Genomic DNA, 21462 nt, shown 5'->3' on the forward strand with positions numbered 1-21462 from the left:
CCTAATGCTGCAACCATTTAATATAGCTCCTCATGTTGTGGTGACCCCCAGCCATAAAATTATTTTTGTTGCTACTTCGTAACTGTAATTTTGATTGTGAAATGAATCCTAACGTAAACATCTGATAGACAACCTCCTGGGATTCGTGACCCACAGGTTGGAAACCACTGGTATAAAGGCTACAGCCTCCAAAACAGCTTCCTGCGCTAAGAAGCGAATACTCAAAATGCTGGCCTTCTGCCTCCAAAAGATCTGTGTCCATCCCATAATGCAAAATGCAGTTAGCCCAACTTCAAAAGTCTCCATAGGAGGGCCAAAAAGATGATGGCTTAGGAGTTTAGATCACTTAGTGCCCTTACAAAGGATGGAGTTCAGTTCCCAGCACCCATACTAGGCATATCAAACTGTTTGTGAATCTAGCTCCAGGGGGGATCTGATACCTTCCCCTGGGTGCTGTGTGCACCTGTGTGCGCACACACACACACACATGCGTGCACACACACACACACACTTAATTAAAATATAATAAATCTTTTTAAATCCCCAAGGTCTTAGCAGTCTCAACACTGTTCAAAAGTCCAAAGTTCCAAGACTTCACTGAGTCGCAAGGCAGTCTCTCAGCTGTGAGCCCCTGTAAATTAGAAAAGGAAGCTACGTAATTCCAGTATGCAATGGCCCTGAGCAAACACCTGGACTCCGAAAGTGAAGCAAAGGGGAACAGCAAGGAAACTTTGGACCAAGGCAAGATTTAAACCCAACTTGGAAGCCATTAGATTCTGTAGCTGCAGCCCAGGATCTCCGTCTGTGGTGACAATCTCAGCTGCAACCAGCTAGAGCAGCCTGCAGTGTAAAGCACACTCGGCCCCCATCTTGAGTCTCCTCTACTTTCCTCCGCAGATACCCTGTATTCCCGACATCTCCAACATCCTGTGGTCTCCACTACAACTCAGATTCATATGTATTGTAGCGAGCTCAGGGGCTCAATGCAAACAATTGAGCCTCACTCTACATCGCCTGGCCACCCAGGCTTTGCTTCTTAAATCTTGGCACCAGCCTCCATGATCAGATGAGTCTTACATTCTGCTCGCTTGCAAAGCAGTGCTGCATGGATAATGCCAAGTTATGCTGCCACCTTGATCAACAGTCAGCCTTCACTTTCTTTTTTTAAACAGAGTTTTCCTGTAACTCAATGTGTAAACCGGACTGGCCTCAAACTCACAGAGGCCTGTAACTCAATGTGTAAACCAGACTGGCCTCAAACTCACAGAGGTCTACCTGACTTTTCCTTCCAAGTGCTGGGATTAAAAGCATGTACCACCATGCCTGGCACAGGGCCCCTTTTATAATGACTTCAGTCACTGGCCTCTGAGTTCTTGGGTGACAGAAAGAGCAAAAACACTTTTCCAGGTCCTTTCCATCTCAATGTCCAATTTTCAGGCCTCCTCCTCCTCCTCCTCCTTCTTCTTCTTTTCCTCCTCCTCTTCCTCCTCCTCCTCCTTCTTTTCTCCTTCTTTTCTTTTCTTTGCATTGCTGAGTATTAAACCAAGGGGCTTGAATGTGCTAGGCAAATGCTCTACCACCCAACTATGTTCCTAACCCATATATTCTCTTCTCCAGAGAAGATCGTTCAAACCCATTAACATTTTGACACCTTGGGTCCTTCCAGGACCTTTCCTATGTCCTGGTGCAATGTGCAAGTTCTCTTCAACAGTACGAATCTTAGTGACAACCAGCTTACACCTGCATTTCTAAATGTGCCCATGTTTTTTCTTTACCAGCCTGCATGCCTTTACATCTTTTCACTTGCTATAAACCTGGCTAAATGCAGAGAGCAGTAACCATGCCACAGCCAAAATGTATGCTATCTTGTAATGCTATGCAGGATTAATGAATTCATTACTTTTTAATTCACCTCACTCAAAACTTATGGACATGGGAAAAATGTAGCCAGAATTTTCCAGAATGTAATACAAATGCCCTCTAACTCAATTCCTAATAGATTCTTTATTTCTATCTGAACCTCACGAACAATTTTACAACCTACATTCCAGTGGCAATCTGGCCTTCTACAGCAACGACATCACCCCTTGGTACTATTTTCTACATTCATTTTTCCCCCTACCACTGTGATAAAATGCCAGATGGAAACAACTCAAGAAAAGAAAGCTTTATTTAAGCTCATGTTTTCAGAGGGAGACAGTCCTTCACCGAGGGAAAGGCAAAGCAAGGTGTTTGGTCCATGGCAGTAAGGGCATTTGTCAGTAGCTCATTAACATGGCTGTAGATGAAGAGACAGAGAAACAGGCCAGAATCAACAGCAAGTACAACTTCACAAGTGTACCGTAGTAACCTACTTCTGTTAGCCAGACCCTACCTCCTCTATGACCCACAGACTTCAAAACAGCCCCATAAGACTGCCGACTAAGCCATCCAAATATGACCCTGAAGAGGATACTTCAGAGTCAAACCATGAAATACATTTTAGAAGGTAAAGTAAACTAGGTTAAGTGAGCCAAATTATACACTTTGAAAGAAGCCAAGACTTAGTTCTTGTAATACATAAAATATCAAAACACGAAATGTATATTCACTTTAAAAAATGTTCAATAAATACTCCTTTAACTTGGTAGACACCCTGGTGTATTTACATTGTCGTATTTAAATAGTTGCCAAAGAAACTTTTTGAAATATGGGAATTTCTCCAGTAAGAGAGATAAGAGTCTATACATTGACAGTCATGAATACAGATTAATCACCTGTAAAAAATCATAATATATTAAATGGAGAAGTAAGATTTACATAGCAATGTCCAAGAATGCTGTGGATTATGGGATACTCACCATCTTTAGTAATACGATTTGAGACTAAATCCCAGGATGCTTTTCAGCTCACTTAATGTCTTTCTGAGAAGCTACTCACTTAAAGAGTACTGCAGCTGCACTGGACTTCCTCCAGCTCCAGCTAACATCCCTGTAATTCTTCCTACATCTAATAAAGTCTCTGGAGGCTTCTTACCATGATTAAATGCTAGCAGGAGCCTTGCCAAAGCCACTTAGCGGAGAACTGGCACAGAAGGTTTCCAGTAACTGAGTGGCCACAGGCAGTCCGAACAAAGAGCAGAATCAAGTCCTGCGGAAAATACATTGCTTTTGAAAAGGAGAGCTGGCACTCTTTTCTGGTGTGACCACTCCTGAGGTCAAGGCATGCCCCATGTGGTGCTCACTGGAGGTGCACAGCATGCTACTGGTGCCTCCTTTTCCATCTTTAATTCCATGTCACTCCTCCCAAGAATTCTAAGGGGTTTTTATTTTCTCTTCCTTCTTTCCTCTTTGCAAGGGGAATCAAGCCATCCAGTCTTCCTGCAAATTATCTGGAGTAGAAGAACCAATGGAGCAAAACAAAACATCTCTCGAAACAAATAGTGTCACGTCTTTTCTTAAAAAAAAAAAAAAATAATAATTCCGTAGACTATAACAGGCTTAGAAATAGACCATAATTCTGGAAAGATCTCCTCTAGTGGGGATGTAAGATTAGATCCTGATCAAGCCAGAATCCCTGCCATGATATTCGATGTTTCATAGGGTAGACTGGCCCTTTCATGAAGTTCTCTTTCTGTTTGCCTTAGAGTCAGGATGTCTCAGGCATTTTGCAGATATGAGGGTTTTGGTTGTGGTTTACAGCTGGTCAAATGTAACAGCATCTAGGAATCAGGACTGTTGGTATAGTTTTGGTAACCAGACAGTCCACATCAAGGTGAATAGCAACAACAGCAAGACTCGTGTTGATCCATCACTGTGGTGGCAGGTGAGACAAGAGTGGCCAATGGCACAGGCAGAAGAGGCATTTTGGAGAGGTGCCACGTTCCCTTATGACAATCCATTCCTGCAGGAACTAATCCGGGGGCAGGAAGCATGCATTCATCTTTTCTGGGGACGGTGCCCCAAGATCTAGTTACTTTCTGTATCAGTTACTTTTCTATTGCTGAAACAAAACACTGTCACCAAGGCAATTTATAGAAGGAAGTGTTTATTTGGGGCTTCTTGTTCCAGAAGGATAAGAGACCACCATCATCAAGGTGTGGAAGCATCACAATGGCCCTGAGCATGGACGGCAGCAGGAACAGCTAAGAGCTCACATGGCCAGCCACATCAGCAGCTAGCAGGCTTTTTTGGGGGGTGGGGGGGGTGGAGAGTTTCGAGACAGGGTCTCTCTGTGTTAGCCTTGGCTGTCCTGGACTCACTTTGTAGACCAGGCTGGCCTCGAACTCACAGCGATCTGCCTCCCGAGGGCTGGGATTAAAGGCGTGCACCACTACTCCCAGCACTAGCAAGCTCTTAACATAAAATTTGATCTCTCTCTCTCTCTCTCTCTCTCTCTCTCTCTCTCTCTCTCTCTCTCTCTCTCTCTCCCCTCTCTCCTCTCTCCTCTCTATCCCCAAACACATACCTTATTTCACTCACGCCACAGGCCCTAGTGAAACAAGAATAACACAAATTATTCCTAGGCATACAGTTACAAGAATGAGGCATTGTGGGTAGAGCAGAAACATAACATTTCTGAAAATGGAAGTGATGTATAAGTGTCACATGACCCAGCAGACATGAGGAGGGCGAAAGCTAAGTCTGGAGTTAAAGGCCAACAGGTTCTCCTGAACCTTGGCATTCAGATATGGTGCTTTGCAAAGTGGGAGTGAAAATACACCTAACACTAAGGGGTTATATGAAAACATGTGTGCTCACGTGCCCACGCCTGCGAGCATGTGCATGGAGACAGAGCCAGATGCCCGTGTCCTGCTCTCCCATTCTCCACCATATTCCTTTTTTGGCAGAAAATAGACAAGTAAAGCAATGGGTCCGAAGAGACACCCATATCAAAGGAACAAAAGCAGTACAGCCTTTTCCATAATGGGTGCTGGAGCAAGTAGAGAGCCACCTGCTGAGAGAGAAACTAACACAGATACCCTAGACTTACTTCCTTTACAAACATTAACTCTACATTGATGTTGTGTGAACCTTGCCTCCCAAATTATCCCCGATTGGCTAATAAAGTTGCCTATAGCCTGGATTGTGCAGAAGGGAGGTGGGTGAGGCAAAGGTTTGTGGGCTTTAGGGGTTACAGAAGGAGCGTGGAGGGAGGAGAAGAGAGAAATCAGCAGGTCGCCATGGCTAGCAGTGAACTAGAAACACGTGACTGAGAGGAGCTTGCTCTAAGAACTGGCCTGATGGAGCAGAAGCAGCCCGCATGGGAAACATGTGTAAGCATTAATGGGGGTTTTTACTGGGAAAGAGAGAACATAACTTAGAGGGTTAAGATCTGCCCAGGCCCAGTGTGCATTAAGGCTTATTTAAAAATCTAACAGGTTTCTGTGTCCATGTATTTATATAATAGTGGGCTGAGCAATAACTATCACCTTAATAATTATATGAATCAATATTAAATATTAATAATCATTCTACATGACTTACCCCCATGAAATTATTTCCTGGAGCTGGAGAGATGGCTCAGAAGTTAGTTAAGAACATTTACTGCTCTTGCAGAGGACTTTCATTCTGTTAAGACCCACATAGTGACTTAGAATTGATCATCACTCCAGTTCCAGAGAAATCTAACACCACCTTCTGCCCTTGTTGGGTTACTGTACACATATGATACATATGCACACGTCCAGGCAAAACATTCATAGACAAGATAAAAACAAACACATAAAATATCTTTACATTTATTGATTTGGTGTAGGAAGTGTGTGTACATGTTTGTGTAAGGGTGTGAAGGTGTGGATTAGAGGTCAGCCTCAGGTATTGGTCCTGGCCTTCTGCCTTGCCTTTTTTTCTAAGATTTATTTATATGGGTGCTGGTAATTTAATTTGGGGCCTCTGAAAGAGCAACCCGTGCTCTTAACCAGTGAACCATCTCTCCAGTCCCTCCACCTTGTTTTTTAGGAAGGGTCTTTCCTGTTGTCTGCCGCTGCAATGTGTTCTCTGGGATAGCTGAAGACTCTTAGCTCTGCCTCCCACATAGCCACACTGAGAGTAGAGGCATGTACCACTGCATCCAGCCTCTTCCGTGGGTTCCAGGGACCAAACTCAGGTCATTGGGCTTTGGGGGCAAGTGCTTTTATCTACTGATCCATCTTGCCGCATGATAACATCATCAATTGGTCTTATAATTCAATATCTGCAGCTGACAGTTCCAGGCTGTTGCAGGATATTTGATCACACTGTGAGCCCCCAGATTGTGTACTAGGAAAACTTGTTTCTAGTTGGCACACACCTTTAATCCAAGAGCTTTCTGTTTACTGTAAACAGGTGGTTGTGGTGTGGCTCAGGCCTAGAACACACCTTTTATCCAAGAGCTTTCTGTAAACAGAATTAAAGTTAACCCTAGGTCAAGAGGCAGAGCAAGAAACCAGCTGACAGAGAGTAAGTAGAAAGGAGGGACATTGAGTTGAGGTTACTTAAGACAGCATGGAGAAGGAGAAATGGTTTTTCCTTTTGGGACATTGGCTGAGTAGGAAGGTCACCTGGGTGCTTTCTCTGTCTCTCTGAAATAGTATGCTTTCATCACAGCATCTGACTCCTGAGTCTTCACTGGGAAGTCAGTGTTTGGGACTTTCTTTAAAACGGCACCAGTCCTACTCCCCAGCATGCTGCAGGTTTTCCCTTTTCAGAAACATAGGGTGATCTGCAAGGTTCCTCATATCCTTGCTTTCCAACTGCGGTGGCTTTGTTGAACCAAAGCCACTGGATTTGAAGCAATTTTGATATCACATCCTTTTTAAGGGTTAACTCTTCTCTCTGGGCTTGGGAAACAGATCAAGGAGCGCCCATCTTCATCTGAATCCTGGAGATGTATATTTCATTCAAGAAACTTCAGATCTCACCAAGAGTCCATTCTCCTGGACAATGGCATTGGTAGGGAAGTGGGCATCCGCAGGGCTCATCTTTTAAGGGAGAAGCCCCACTTGACCATGCGTGCTGTGTGCATGACAACAGATTATACTAACAGAAGCCAGTCCCTTTCCATTTCTGCAACATTTGTCAATCAGAGCCTCTTCTTTCTTCTCCAAGGGAACTGAGCTCTATACCTATGTGCCTGAAGTCGGCCTACCCACAAATGCTCCTAATGGCCAGTTTATGAGCAGCTCTTAAGATGCAATCCTTCCTGGGCTGCAGAGAGAGCTCAGTGGTTAAGAGTTCACTTCCCCCACCTGGGGTAGTGTCACATGCCTTTAATCCCAGCACTTGTAAGACAGAAGCAGATGGGGATCCCTGTGAGTTTGAGACCAGCTTGGTCTACAAAGTGAGTCTAGGACAGCCAAGGTTACACAGAGAGACCCTGTCTCAGAAACGAAACAAAACAAAAGAAAAAATTAAAAAGGAAGAGTTCACTCCCCAGCTCCACATCAAGTGGCTCACAACTGCCTATAACTCCAGATCTGGCCTCTGGAGGTATCTGTACACACACACACACACACACACACACACACACACACACACACACACACACACACACCCGCGCACGCGTGCTAAGAAAATGCATCCCTCTACAAAGTGAGTCCAGGACAACAAAAGCTACACAGAGAAATCCTGTCTCAAAACCTCCCACCCCCCCAAAAAAAAAAAAAAAAAAAAGTTCCTATACAAACAAGGAGGAGCATCAACTAAGTCTGCCTAATTTTGGATTTGCCATTTAAATTAGTAAAGACTCTTATTCACTGTAGCAGTCACTTAATTAGCTATATGTGTGTTCAAATACTGATTTCTCTATCCCACCATCTGGTTTCAATCCAGACATGACATCGTAATGTTTATTCAAAGTATCTCCTGTCTCAAGTGTGTGCAAACATGCCCACAATTTGTTCTCTGTTCTGTTAATAAAATGCCAGCAAGCCAATGCTGAGCAATAAGGGGGGGAGATGTGTATCTGGGTCTAGCAAGGAGAGAGAGAGAGAGAGAGAGAGAGAGAGAGAGAGAGAGAGAGAGAGAGAGAGAGAGAGAGAGAGAGAGAGAATGAGGACCAGGAAGCATCAGGAGAAATGAACCGGAGCTAGGAGATGATTAAAATGCAAGTATGACTGGGAAATTTGGCTGGGAGGAAGTTAGACTAACTTGGAGGTTTAGGATGGAGTAATCGCTCAGTCTTGTGCGCTAAGCTAATTAAATAAATCATAGTCTCCATATATCATTACTTGGATAAATAACTGGCTAAAGATAAACTGCCACCATACTAAATTTATGATTTATATCACATTAATAACCCTTCTACAGGACTATTCTCAGGCTTAGTGAATTCATTCTGAGACTATTAATAGGTAGTTAATAGTACTTAATTAATAGTAGGCTTTGAGAGATCGTCTTTCTAGTAGCACGTCCTAGCCCACTTTCTATTCCTAATAATTCAGTACCACAAAAAATGATGCAGGAAAGTTTATTCCTGCCCAGGGCTCTGGCTCAAGACCAGGGGGCTGTATTTGGTAATGACCTTTGAGGTGACTTGAATCTGAAATGGCTCCCATATGCTCCAGTGGTCACCAGCTGGTGGTGCTGACACCACGTGGCCACTGTCTCATGCTCCTGCCACCAGCCTTTCCTTCCCACAATGGACTGCGCCCTTCTTAAATGAAGTCAGCATATGCCCTTCCTCCCTTAATCTGCTTCCTGTCAAGCATTTGACCACAGTCATGAGAAAGGTAGCTAAGACAGTCTTCTTGCAGATAGAGTCTAGGGGTACCACAAAGCATCCCACAGAGAGATTGGGGAGACCATTTGTGTGCTCTGGTCTCTTTCCCTCTAGTACTTTAATAATGGAACTGTAACAGGCCTCCCAACCTTATTTAGGCCAGGAGATCTTTGTACAACTGACACCATGATGGAAGGATCATTCAGGCCTTGGAACCCAGCCTGCAACATCTGCCAAAATATGAACAAAGATTTAGAGCCAGGTGTGGTGGCACACCTGGAGGCAGAGGCAGATGGATCTCTGTGAGTTCAAGGCCAGCTTGGTCTATAGAGTGAGTTCCATGATGGCCAAGGCTACACAGGGAAACCATGTCTTGAAAGACACACACAAACACACACACACACACACACACACACATACACACACACACACACAGAGTGAGAGAGAGAGAGAGACAGACAGAGACAGAGAGAGAGTTAATCCATTGAAGTCCATAGTTCTGGGAAGGTCCCTAAATGTGTAAACCTTGCTCTTTGGCATCTATAATTCCTCCTCTGGATAACTGCTTATGCTAATGGACATCTGTCAACCCAGGATGTGACTTTTGTGCTTAAAAACTCACCCTGAGAAAGGCTCAGGACTGCACTGGGGTCCATGGCACCCAGTGTAGTTGCCAGCAAACTAATAAAGATTTTCGATTGACTTGGCTTGCATCTGAGTGGTCATCTCTGGTAGATACCTCACAACAGAACACCTGTCTTCTTGTCTTACCCTAATCACTTCCCAAAGGCTCCACTCAAGACACCACAGTCAGATGGAGTTTCCACTATGTTATTACTTTTATACTGCTATGATAAGGCACCATGATCAAAACACCTAATGAGAAAGAGCTTTATTTGGGGCTCACAGTGTCAGACATTAGAGACCATGCTGGTGGATCAATGGCACAGCAGCAGGAGCAGCTAAGAGCTTCCATCTTGATCCACAAGTTGGAGGCAGAGAGAGACATTGGGAGTAGTGTGGGATTTTGAAACCTCCAAGCCAACCCTCAGTGACACAACTGCCTCCGACAAGGCCACACCTCCTGGTCCTTCCCAAACAGTTCTACCAAGTGGGAAACAAACATTCAGCTATATGAGTCTTTGAGAGCCATTCTCATTCAACCATTTTTAAAAATACATTAGCATGAATTAAGCTGAGGACATTCAAGCCACAGGCTAGCCCTTCACAGTATTTGAGAAATCCTTGTCCCAAATTAACAAAAGGACATGTGGCTGAGAAGGTGACTTCCAAGACAAGGAGTCAAAACAGCCATAAGCTTTGACTATTTTTATGGCTCTGCTTTGAACAGCGCCTCGATTTTACCATCTTTTTCAAGAAGTGGGACAATGATTTTTCTAAGAAGATCTGGTTTATTTCTCTTCAAATAGTATTGGGCTGGTCAGGCTTGTTAGAGGACCAGAACTGAATACAACCTGCTTGGTGCTCAGTGTTATTTTTACATATATAATACCAATCCTGACCACTTGGTACTGGCGATCCAATTAGGGAAGACTATTTTTCATGCCTCACCATCCTCTGGCTCCCTGTAATCCACTATCTAGGGGTTGGGCCCCAAGAGGTTCTGATCCGGCCTACCGGGGTTTGACTAATGCTCGGGAGGAGAATTCTCCTGTATAGGGACAGAAGACAAGACACGAAGAAATGGGGGCAAGTCTGGATTCTGATCAAACCCTGTTTATTGAAAAATTTCACAGAGGTTTTATAGGCACAGAGGCATGGGTATTTGTGTAAGCAAGGGTTGCTATGGATACCTAACTCTGGAATGCTCCAGCAGGTGTCTACCTTTATAGCTGCTATAATTGCAGAAGAGAGAGAAATTCCAGAGAGAAAGGGAAGTTGTGAAAGATCTGTTTAGTCAGGAAAAAGGTCCCAGAACTGCTGCTCACACAGGAGCAGTATCCTGGCTCCTACAGTCCTTTGACCTCTCTCCCGTGATGTTCCCCGAGCCTTAGGTTCAGGAGTTGTATGATAGCCATCCCCTGTGGCTGGGATCCCCATGACCAGTTTTCTTTTGTTTAGAAGAGTTGTGGTTTTCTGTGATGGTTTCTGTGTGTGTGTGTGTGTGTTAAAGAGAAGTGTCTCTGAGAGCTACACTATACACTGTGGGTGTAAGGATAACTTTTGGACTATCATTTAGGAATTACTTTGGTTTAGTAAAGTGGTGGTATAAGGTTTTCTTCTACGATCCATGATGTCACTAGTCCCAGGATGTTGAGTAGGTTTCCAGCCCTGGGCATATTTTCCTTCCAGTTGAGTGGGTCATAAGTCCAATTAGGCAGCCGTTGACTACTACTAAGATGTGAGTACCATGGCATCCTTAGGGATATCTTCCCAAACTGGCCATTTTTGTAGGTCATAGGTGTCACAGCTAGCTACAACTAGTTTTCTGGGGAGGAGGCTTTTGAGTTAGATCGCTCAGTATTCTGAGTCTTGTACCTTGTATCTCTTTATCTGGATCACTGCTGGAGGGTGTGGCTTACTCTGGGGAAGATCTTCCCTGCCTCACTTAATCCTTCCAAGGTCTCACAGGCCTGGCCAGAAGCACGCCTCCTAGTTGATTCCAGATATTGTCAAGTTGACGATCAAGATAAGCTACCGGGAGAATGTTTAGTGGGTATATTGTCTCTGTGCCAGGACAATGTCAAGCAGAGGGCAGTGGCAGAGGGAGTTATATACTACCTGTAAAGCCTACAACCACCCTAACATTCTAAGTGGACCCTGAGTAGTTAAAAACTAAAACCCCAAAGCTTATTTCCTGTTATTCACTGTATTCATTCTCCCTTGGAAATTGAGAACTGATACACTTTTTTTTTTCCTGGCTGAGTTGGAGCGAAGAGCATTCATTGTGAAGCAGAAATGACGTCAGGACACCGAGACTGTGGCCAGCTGCTGGGACCAGCCTGGAGTCTTACACCATCATAGGCGATGGAGCACTGGGCTGTGTTAGGCATGCAGTGGGTGTCTTCCCTCAGGGAGGGTTTGGATTCCCTGTCACATCTTCCCAGTCCGCTGGACCACAATGGAATCGGGAACTCATCAATTATAGTCATCCGAGATCATGGCCCATTTTCCAAAGTGCTTCTTGTTTTTCAAGCAAGCCCTACGTTCCCAGAACCAGCAAATTCCACTTCTTACTGGAAGGTGAGAGAAAGAAAAAAGCTGCATGGGCCCCTTTAGGTTGAGCAGGGGCTGCACCTTCTAAGCAGGTGACTGCAGAGGCCTTCCTACGGCTTCCTTTCTCCACCCACCCACCCACCACAGGGATGTAGCTATGCCTTCTCTCCCAGATGCCTGGTTGCTGGCCCAGTGCTTTCAAGGCCTTGGAGCTTCCTGAGTTATGGACACATCATTGCTCTCACAGGATCTTCATGGCAATCAGTCACCAGAAAGACCAAGGCAAGAAACAACCAAGATTGGGAACATAGACCGTCCAGTCCACTCCCCATCTTTGGAGACACAGATGCAAAGATTGAGTTAATAATTTATCATAGCTGTATGAAGCCTCCAAAGACATCCCTAAAAGATGGGGTTCAAGGGGCCCGTAGACTGCTAAATGTACCCATGTGGCAAGCAAGTGGTATACCCAAAGTGTATAGGAACAGATGTTCCTGCTCTGGGTATCTTTCTGGTCTTTCTCTGTACTTTTTCATAGGGATAAAATGTCCTTTGTAATAGCTGACAATAGTTGCTTAGTTCTACGAACAGGTCTAGAAAACGATATGGTGTGGGGGTGTTGGGGTGCGGGTTGCCTCACAGATTTGTAGCCAAGGTGGACAAAAGCTATGGGTAGCCTGGGGACCTAGTGCTTGCAATTGTCAGCTAACATGATGGGCAGTGTTACGGATCTGTCCCCTTTGCTGTGGGACTTTTGCTAACTTTGATTAATGTCATCATTGTGTTAAACTGAACGCTCAGATGGGACGTGGCTGGCGTGAGTCCTGTCAGTCTAGACAGCACCTACATGACTTCATTCAAATCTCATTAGTTTCCAAAGCGAGGCCTCATCTCCAGTATCATCATAGCAGGCTGTGGGTATTTAAAGGTGAATTTCTTCTGGGGTGTGTGTGGGGGGGAGGGGTGAATGGAGGTACACAGCTCAGCTGCAGCAGATGGCAAACGCGGCCTCAGGGACTGCTGCGAAGACCTTGAAACTTCAGTGACTGTTCCCGAACCAGCTGGCCTGTCACCAATGTACAGACTAATTCTCCACGACATAGAGTTTGTCCATCTTTTCACTGACTCATTTCTGAGCACACGCCCAGGAGAAGAATCTAGAAGTGACGCTGTAGGAGGGAGACGGAAGTAAAGAGAATTCTACTGTGTTGGAATGTCCTGGACTAGGAGAACTAGAAGGCACTCCAGGAGCTCAGAGGAAGAGCAGTCATGACTGTGGACTGGGAGGAGAAAAGAGGACGTGAGGAGAAAAGAACTGGTGCTGGGACAGAATGGTACACGGTGAGGTGATGCTAATCCAGACAGGAAAGATGTTCCTGGATGAACAGAGAGTGTGTGCCTGTCTATGCTGGAGATATGAGGGGAAAAAACAAACATGAGCCCCCCAGGCTCAGCCACAGACTTAGTCTTAACCAGAGCCCAGAGACTCAGTGAAGCAAACTGTGGGAAAAGACACTTGGGGTTAGATCACAAAGAGTGAAATTTACCCTGGAGTTTTACGAGGTCCCTGGAGAGTTAGAGCAGGGTGATGGCAGGATGAAGTTTACAGACAAAAATACTAACCAGACTGAAGCTACAAGAAGGGAGGAGGGGCGCCTAGCAGGGTAGTAAGCTGGGAGGTCAGCAGTTGAGCAGTGTTCTGAGAGGAAGTGCTTGGAGGGCTGGCAGTCCAGTCAGGGAAAGGAAGAGACATCAGAGATGTAGGAGAAAGAGATGACAGAACATAGATGAGGTCATAACGGTGTCGTAGTTAGGGTATCTTTTGCTACGATGAGACACTGCGACCAAATCCAGCTCTGGTAGGAAAGGAATCATTTTGTTCACGGTTCCACATAACAGCTCACTATCAAAAGCTGTGAGGGCAGGAACTCAAACAGGATAGGAACCTGGAGGCAGAAGCTGATGCAGAGGCCGCAGAGGAATGCTACTTTCACCATGGCTTGCTCACCATGGCTTGCTCAGCCTGCTTTCTTTTTTCTTTTCTTTTGCTTCTTTCTTTCTTTCTTTCGTTTTTTTGAGACAGGGTTTCTCTGTGTAGCCTTGGCTGTCCTGGACTCACTTTATAGACCAGGCTGGCCTCAAATTCACAGCAATCCGCCTGCCTCTGCCTCCCGAGTGCTGGAATTAAAGGTGTGTGCCACCATGCCCGGCCTGCTTTCTTATAGAACCCAGGACCACTAGCTCTGGGATGGTACCACCTACAATGGGCTGGGCCCTCCCCCATCAGTCACTAATTAAAAGAGTGCCCTACAGCTGGATCTTATGATGAAGGCATTTTTCTCAATGGAGGATCCCTCTACTCAAAAGACTTTGGCTTGTGTCAAGTTGACATAAGGAACAAAAGGAATAATCTCTAGTTCAGGTTATAGAAAGACAAAGGCCATGCCTTTAATTCCAGCATCAGGGAGGCAGAAGCAGGCGGAGGCCAGGCTGGTCTACAAAGGGAGTCCAGGCTACACAGAGAAATCCTGCCTCGAAAAACCAAAATAAAATAAAATAAAATAAAATAAAATAAAAATAAAAAAGAAAGAAAGACAAAGGCCAACACACAGGCCAATACACAGAAGGTTCTGGTGTGCCTCAGAACCTGAAGATCACAGGGCACCAGAACCTGTGTAATGTTCAAGACCATGTGGAACTGATGGGTTAGAAATACAGAAGCAACGTGATATTCTTTCCTAAACATTCTCACCATCCTTCTAGTCAATCAGGAGCAAAGACATGACCTCAAAGAGAAACGAAATGCAACAGTAGTAAAGAGAAGGAACCATTAATATGCTAGAAAGGAAGAAAAACATTCAGCTTTGAAATTAAGTCCTGGAAAACCGAAAGACCCTTGAGAGCAGAGTTTAGAATTTATGTTATAAAAATAGTGTGGGGATGTGGCTTAGTTGCATGCATGAAGGCCTGGATTCCACCTCTAGCATGCCATAAACTGGGGGTGAGGGGCTCAGCCCTCAGCATGAGAGGCAGGAAGATCAGAAGATGAAGGTCGTCCTTGGCTCCATAGCAAGTCCTGCTGGGCTAGCTGAAGCATTGTCTCACAACCAAGCAAGCAGGCAAATGAAAGCTCTGCTGTTACTCTGAAGCCAGTCCGCTAGAGTCAAAGTCCAGCTGGGTCTTTTGTTAAGCAATGGGATTATGGCTTTAAATACCAGGAGAAACAACTGAGCCCGGTTGGAGCTGCTCTCTATGACAAAGGACTAGCAGGCAGGGTTTCCGAGATAAATGGGGTGCATTTCACAGGCAGTAGCAGTAAACTTGTGATGACCTCCTGTTTCTGTTGGTAATCTCTGGGGGTGCTTTTACAGGTCCAAGACCGAAACAGAGCAGGATAGGTGTAAATATTAGGCCAGGGACTTTATTTTCACTGATACTTCAGCGTCGACTTATACTTGTGTCAATCATTTCATCTCCCGAGAGCTTCTTTTCACAAACTTAGTTAGGAGAAGAGACTTTTGGGGTCTGGCTTCAGGCAGGATTTTATTTATCTACTACGAATAGAACACAGGGGGATCATAAAAACATAAGACTCAATAAAAACATAAAACATTATAGGTAGTTAATGATGGCAAAGTGTAAAATGCAATGTTTACATACACACACACACACATTGTCACTCCCAGATTGATCCCCCCCCCTCCAGAAAAACCAGAAAACACACGAAACCTCTGTAAAATACAAGAGGAATCTTTAATTCAGGGCCGAGCTGAGTCGCACCCCCAAATGCTAGGTTTCAGGAGTACCCCGAGGTCGTGATCTTTGGTCCTTTTATCCTCCCAATGTCCTTTAAGCAGAAAACTGCACCAAGACCACGCATGGCTTAACTTCTTTTGTTCTCCCGGACAGGTTGGGTCGGCTGCTAGGTAAGGCTATCTCTGGTGGGCAGGAAGGAATGTGGCCATAAAACTGGGTCTCTTATCAACTCTATCTCCGGTGGGACCCTTTGGGTCAGTCACTAGGCAACACTATCTCTAGCGGGGCTGCTCTTTGCAGCTGGCCAGATTATCTCCTGTAGGCCTATTTCTTAACCTTTGCCCTAGTTACCCTGAAATCCAATTTTAGTTCTTCTGGTATCTCATTACACACACAGACACACAGACACACACAGACACACACATTGTGATAGGGCAGGAGCGTTGAGAGTGTTTGTAGAGCCAGGCATGATAGCACACACCTTTAATCCCAGCACTCAGGAAGCAGAGGCAGGCAGATCACTGTGAGTTCAAGGCCAGCCTGGTCTACAAAGTGAGTCCAGGACAGCCAAGATAACATAGAGAAATCCTGTTTAAAAAAAAAAAAAAAAAGAGTGCTTGCTGCCCTTGCAGAGGACCTGAGACCTAGCACACAGCTCACACATGCCTATCACTCTAGCTCCAGGGACTCTGACCTCCTCTTCTGGCCTTGAAGTGCACATGAACACACACACACTATGAGTTCAAGACCGGCCTGGTCTACAAATCGAGTCCAGGACAGCCAAGGATAAACAGAGAAACCCTATCTTGGAAAACCAAAAATACTTACATAAGAACCTATCTAAGTAAGTAAATAATGAATAAGTAAATAAATATATACATACATACACAAGAAGTGGGAGTAGGGGAGGTGAGAAAAGGCACTGTACTTCTATGTGTGGAAGGCAGTGATCTAAAGTGGAAAGATTCTGCGAGGTAAGGGAGTGTGTGTGTGTGTGTGTGTGTGTGTGCGCGCGCGTATATATATATATATATATATATATATATATATATATATATATATATATATATATATATACGGCTCAAAAAGAAACACGAGGTTTTATCATAGCAATCCATATGATAGACTTGTAAGGACTAAATACATTCATACATGTAAAGCAAGAGAATTCATGCCAGGCACATCATAAATACTAAATAAGTGCTGGCTACTGCTGTTCTCGATGTGGTGTTTGTTTTTTTTTTTAAAGAGCTTTAGAGGAGGGGGAGGTAAAGAGCGAGGTGGGGGATTTGGCAGTGGTGTGGTAGTGAAGGAGCCGCCTCTGGAGCTCATGGGTTGATTGGGCGTCCTAGGCAGGAGGAGGGGCCTTTTCTCTTGAGGCCAATGAAACAAGCTAAGGAAGGTTACAGATGCAGAAGGATTTGACTTTGAAGGCTGGACACAGGGCAGCAGTCTGTGACTAACCCCCACTGTATCTGAACAGCTGAAATTGTTGGGGAGCAGGGCTGCTTGTGACGGAGCTCCTCATCAGTCTCCATGACGCCCTCTTCACAGCACCGATTTCCAACAGTTGCTTAACATACGTCAGGGCAAAAACTAAACAATACGTTTATTTTGCTTGAATGATGTCAGATAGTTCTAAACCCAGAAAACCTTCCCTCTCTTAAAAAAAAAAAAAAAAAGAAAAAGAAAAGAAATCATGGCATTGGAGGGATGGCTCAGCAGCTAAGAGCACTGGCTGCTCTTCCAGAGGACCTGAGTTTGATTCCCAGCATCCACACAGTGCCTAATGACTGTAACTCCAGTGCTATGGAACTCGACTTCTTCTCTGGTCTCTGTGGGCACTGCATGTTCACGGTACACAGACACATACACAGGCAAAACACCTAAGTGCGTAAAATAAAAATAAAAAGTTATTTAAAAAATTACTTGGGTAATGGGGTGCTGCCTTTGATCCCAGCACCTGGGAGATAGAAACAAGAGGACCTCTATAAGTCTGAGGCTGGCCTGGTCTACATTTCAAGTTCCAGGTCAGTCAGATAGATCTACATACAAAGAGTCTAGCTTTAAAAAAAAAGAAAGAAAGAAAGAAAGAAGAGAAAAAGAAAGATATGGTGCTAGAGAGCTGGCTCAGCGGTTAAGAACACCGCCTGATCTTCCAAAGGCTCTGAGCTCAATTCCCAGCAGCCACATGGTGGCTCACAACCATCTATAATGAGATCTGATGCTCTCTTCAGCAGATGAAGCACGCATATACAATACATAAAAAAATTTTTTAAAATATGTAAGAGAAAATATCTGAGAAACTGAGTCTTAGAAATAAAATAGATTGTAGTGCCAACGAAACTGACGTCACTAGACAAGTATGTGTTAATGCACATAAGCACATGAATGCATATATATGTGTGTGTGTATATATACATATACCATGTGACTGTGTGGTACTGTCATAGTAAAGACACTGTCCCCCTCTATCTGGGCTCAGACTGCGGTTGAATTCCTTCCAGCAATTGAAGAGGCCACAGTTCAGCACAGAGTGCTCCTGTTGGGGAGGCATCCCAGTGTTTCTTGAATTACGCTCTATGTTTTCTTTTTAAAAGTATCACATGGTCTTTGAACCACATAGAATGTTTTCCTGTTCTCCTAAACACATTTCATGTCTCTTGCAGTGAACATGGTAGATCATGCGATGATGCAGTGGGCATTATGCAATGTGTTACGCAGACACCCGACACACAGTAGGTGCCCAGTGAGATGGCTCAGACCCAAATGCTGAAACTCTTAACTACTCATTTCTTGTTAGTGATTTAAGATGACAGAAATCTGCGATAAAACATCCTACCTAACACATATTCTGAGCAGTATTTGTAATCTGGGTAGATTTGCCTTCCAAACAGGCAAATCTTGTTTTTCTGCCAGCATCTATTTGACACTTGCTATACCTTTCCAGCTATTCCTCTAGAAGGCTTCTTTCTTTCTTTCTTTCTTTCTTTCTTTCTTTCTTTCTTTCTTTCTTCTTCCTCTCCTCCTCCTCCTTCTGTTTTTGTTTTTTCAAGATAGGGTATCTCTGTGTAGCCTTGGCGGTCCTGGGCTTGCTTTGTAGACCTGGCCTTGAACTCACAGCGATCCATCGGCTTCTGTTTCCAGGTGCTAAGGATTAAAGGCATGTACCACCACGCCCCTCTCTTCAGACAAACCTGGAAACCCTTGAAAGCCTGGGCAGACTACGCGAACACAGGAGTTTTGACCCTAGTGCCGTCCTGTAGTCAGGGACAGGCTTCGAAAACGCGCGCGCGCCTTGAAAGCAGCGCCAGTTAGGGCAAGTGTAGGTGGGGTCTGTTCCTGCACTTTCCTGAGCAGCTGCCCTCACGGCGCAGAGCCCCAGCGGAACTCCCAGTGCCTCTCGGTGGGGTGCAGCCTTTGGAAACCCGCGCACCCTAAACGCTCCGGCGGTTACCAAGTGTTGGCGGGAGCTGTCCCTTGCACCTTCCGGACTAGGTGTCTAGACAGCTTTGAGCCAGCTCGTCACTTTCACCCGAGGGTGCGAGTGAGGTAAGGGAAAGCGTGGCGGACCCGAGGGTGGACTGCGAGAGGAGGTGGGGAGGGGAGGGGTGGGGGCTTCGAGGACCTGAGAGTGGAAAGGTCGCGGGACGGGAGGGAGACAGCCACTAGGTGAGGAGGACGCTGGCCCGGGAGGGAGACAGCCGCGGACGGTTAGGGAGGAGATTTGCGGGGCAGAACAGCTGATGAGAGGGGAAGACTGAGAGAGGACCCAGGGAAGACAGCGCAGGGCGAGAAGGGAACCCTTTGAAACCTTCGCTCACCTCCGAGACTTTGACACTGAGCTGGATCGCGGGGAGTTTGGGCGTTTTGAGAGGAAGTCACCCCCTTCTCCGTGAAGGAGGCGGGCGGGGTGGGGTGGGGTAATGCCTCTGCTTTTAAGGTGAGGCCACAGTAGAAAGGTAGGGATGTGGCCTGCTGTAGGGCAGTGACTCATTGGGGACAGTCCATGCCCAGCATGCATGCAGCCCTGAGTGACATCCTCAGGACCCCAAAACCTAGGAACAGTACTGAGTGCCTGTGGTCTCAGCACTAGGGAATGGAGGCCAAAGAAAGCACAGGGGTGTGGCAGCGGGTAGAATTTTATATATGGGAATGTTGGTAATTTTGAAAAATATGCTTACATACAGATATCAAAGTCCATAGTGAAACTCATAATCCTGTAGAGTTAGCATATAGTAATAAAAAGATGCTTTTGAAAAGTCAAGCACTGTTAAACAGTATTATAAAGTTATCGGTGAGGGCTCCAGAGAGTTGTTTCAGTGGTTAGAGCGTGCAGTGCTCTTGCATCTCAGCTTTAATCCCATCTGTTGATAAGCCCGTAAAGTCGTGTCTTTAGCTTTGTTCCAGATCTATATTTGGCTGCTTATTTGACCTTCCCACTAAGATGTCTAATAAAGCATCCAAAAATGAGCCCCCAATCTCCGATACCCTCATTCAAAAAAAAATTTGTTCAATCTAGAAAGCGACCCCCCCCCCTTTTTTCTTCCTTGCGCCATCAGGAATACTGGCATTTTCTGGACATTTCTGGACAGCTCTAGACATGGTCCATCAATGGAATCTCATGTGTGGCTTTCCATATCTGGTTTCTTTCGCTTAACATGTTTTCCTGGTTCATTTGTGTTGTACATAGCAATACTTTGTTACTTTGTATACAGATCCGACATTGTGTTCTTCATTCAGCATCTAGTGGGTACTTATCTGCTTCGACTGTTAGGGATAATGCTGCTTCTATGCAGAGTTTTCTGTGTTGTTTTCTTTGCTGTAGGGTCTCACTGTTGCCCATGCTGGTCATAGCCTACCGAGTGCTGGTGTTGCAGGCGTGCATATAGGGCTGTCTTAAAGGGTAATGAGACATGTTTGTACCTTCTCCTGGGAAGCATAAGGACAAGACAGTATTTACCTTTTGGTTTGGGCACTGGGAATTGAACTCAAGGCTGTGTGATTGCTAGGCTAACACTTTACCCCTCAGCTACATTCCTATTTCCTGCTTACTTTTTTGACTCAGGTAGGAGTGTGTGTGTGTGTGTGTGTGTGTGTGTGTGTGTGTGTGTGTGTGTGTGTGTGTTTAATTCAAGTTACATTTTTATAAGTTTTAAAAATTACATTTCTATATGTGTTGTGTATGGTGGGGGTGGGGGTGGGGGTGGGGAGGCACAGTGTGTGGGTGGTGGTCAGAAGACAACTTGTGAGAGTTGGATCTCCCTTTCTACTGTATGGGACCCAGGAATTGAACTCAAGTTGACAGGCTTGGCAGCAAGTGCTTTTGCCTTCCGAACTATGTCTCTGGCCTTCAAGTATATAACCCCTAATCACTGATAGCATGAACATAAGTTATTGTATGAACATGAGTGAGTAATTGTATCTCTGGGTTTCAATTTTACCTTTGTTGTTCTTTCGTTTTTTGAGACAGGGTTTCTCTGTGTAGCCTTGGCAGTCCTGAACTCCCTCTGTAGACCACGCTGGCCTGGAACTCATAGCGATCCACCTGCCTTTGCTTGGAATTAAAGGCGTGCGCCACCATGCCCAGCTCAATTTTACCTTTGTAAATAAAATTTTACTAAGTATTTGCTGAGGTCATTTTTAGCTCTCAAATTGTGTATTTCTGTGGTAAAATGATGTTATGGAATTCTCGCGAATTAGAGTATTATTCTTTTGTTTGTCTGTTTTGTTCTTTTGAGACAGGGTTTCTCTGTGTAGCCTTGGCTGTCCTGGAGTCACTTTTTGTAGACTAGGCTGGCCTCGAACTCCCAGAGATCCTCTTGCTTCTGCCTCGCAGAGTGCTGGGAT

The sequence above is a fragment of the Acomys russatus genome, chromosome 18, assembly GCF_903995435.1.
Source record: "Acomys russatus chromosome 18, mAcoRus1.1, whole genome shotgun sequence".
NCBI lineage: Eukaryota > Metazoa > Chordata > Mammalia > Rodentia > Muridae > Acomys > Acomys russatus.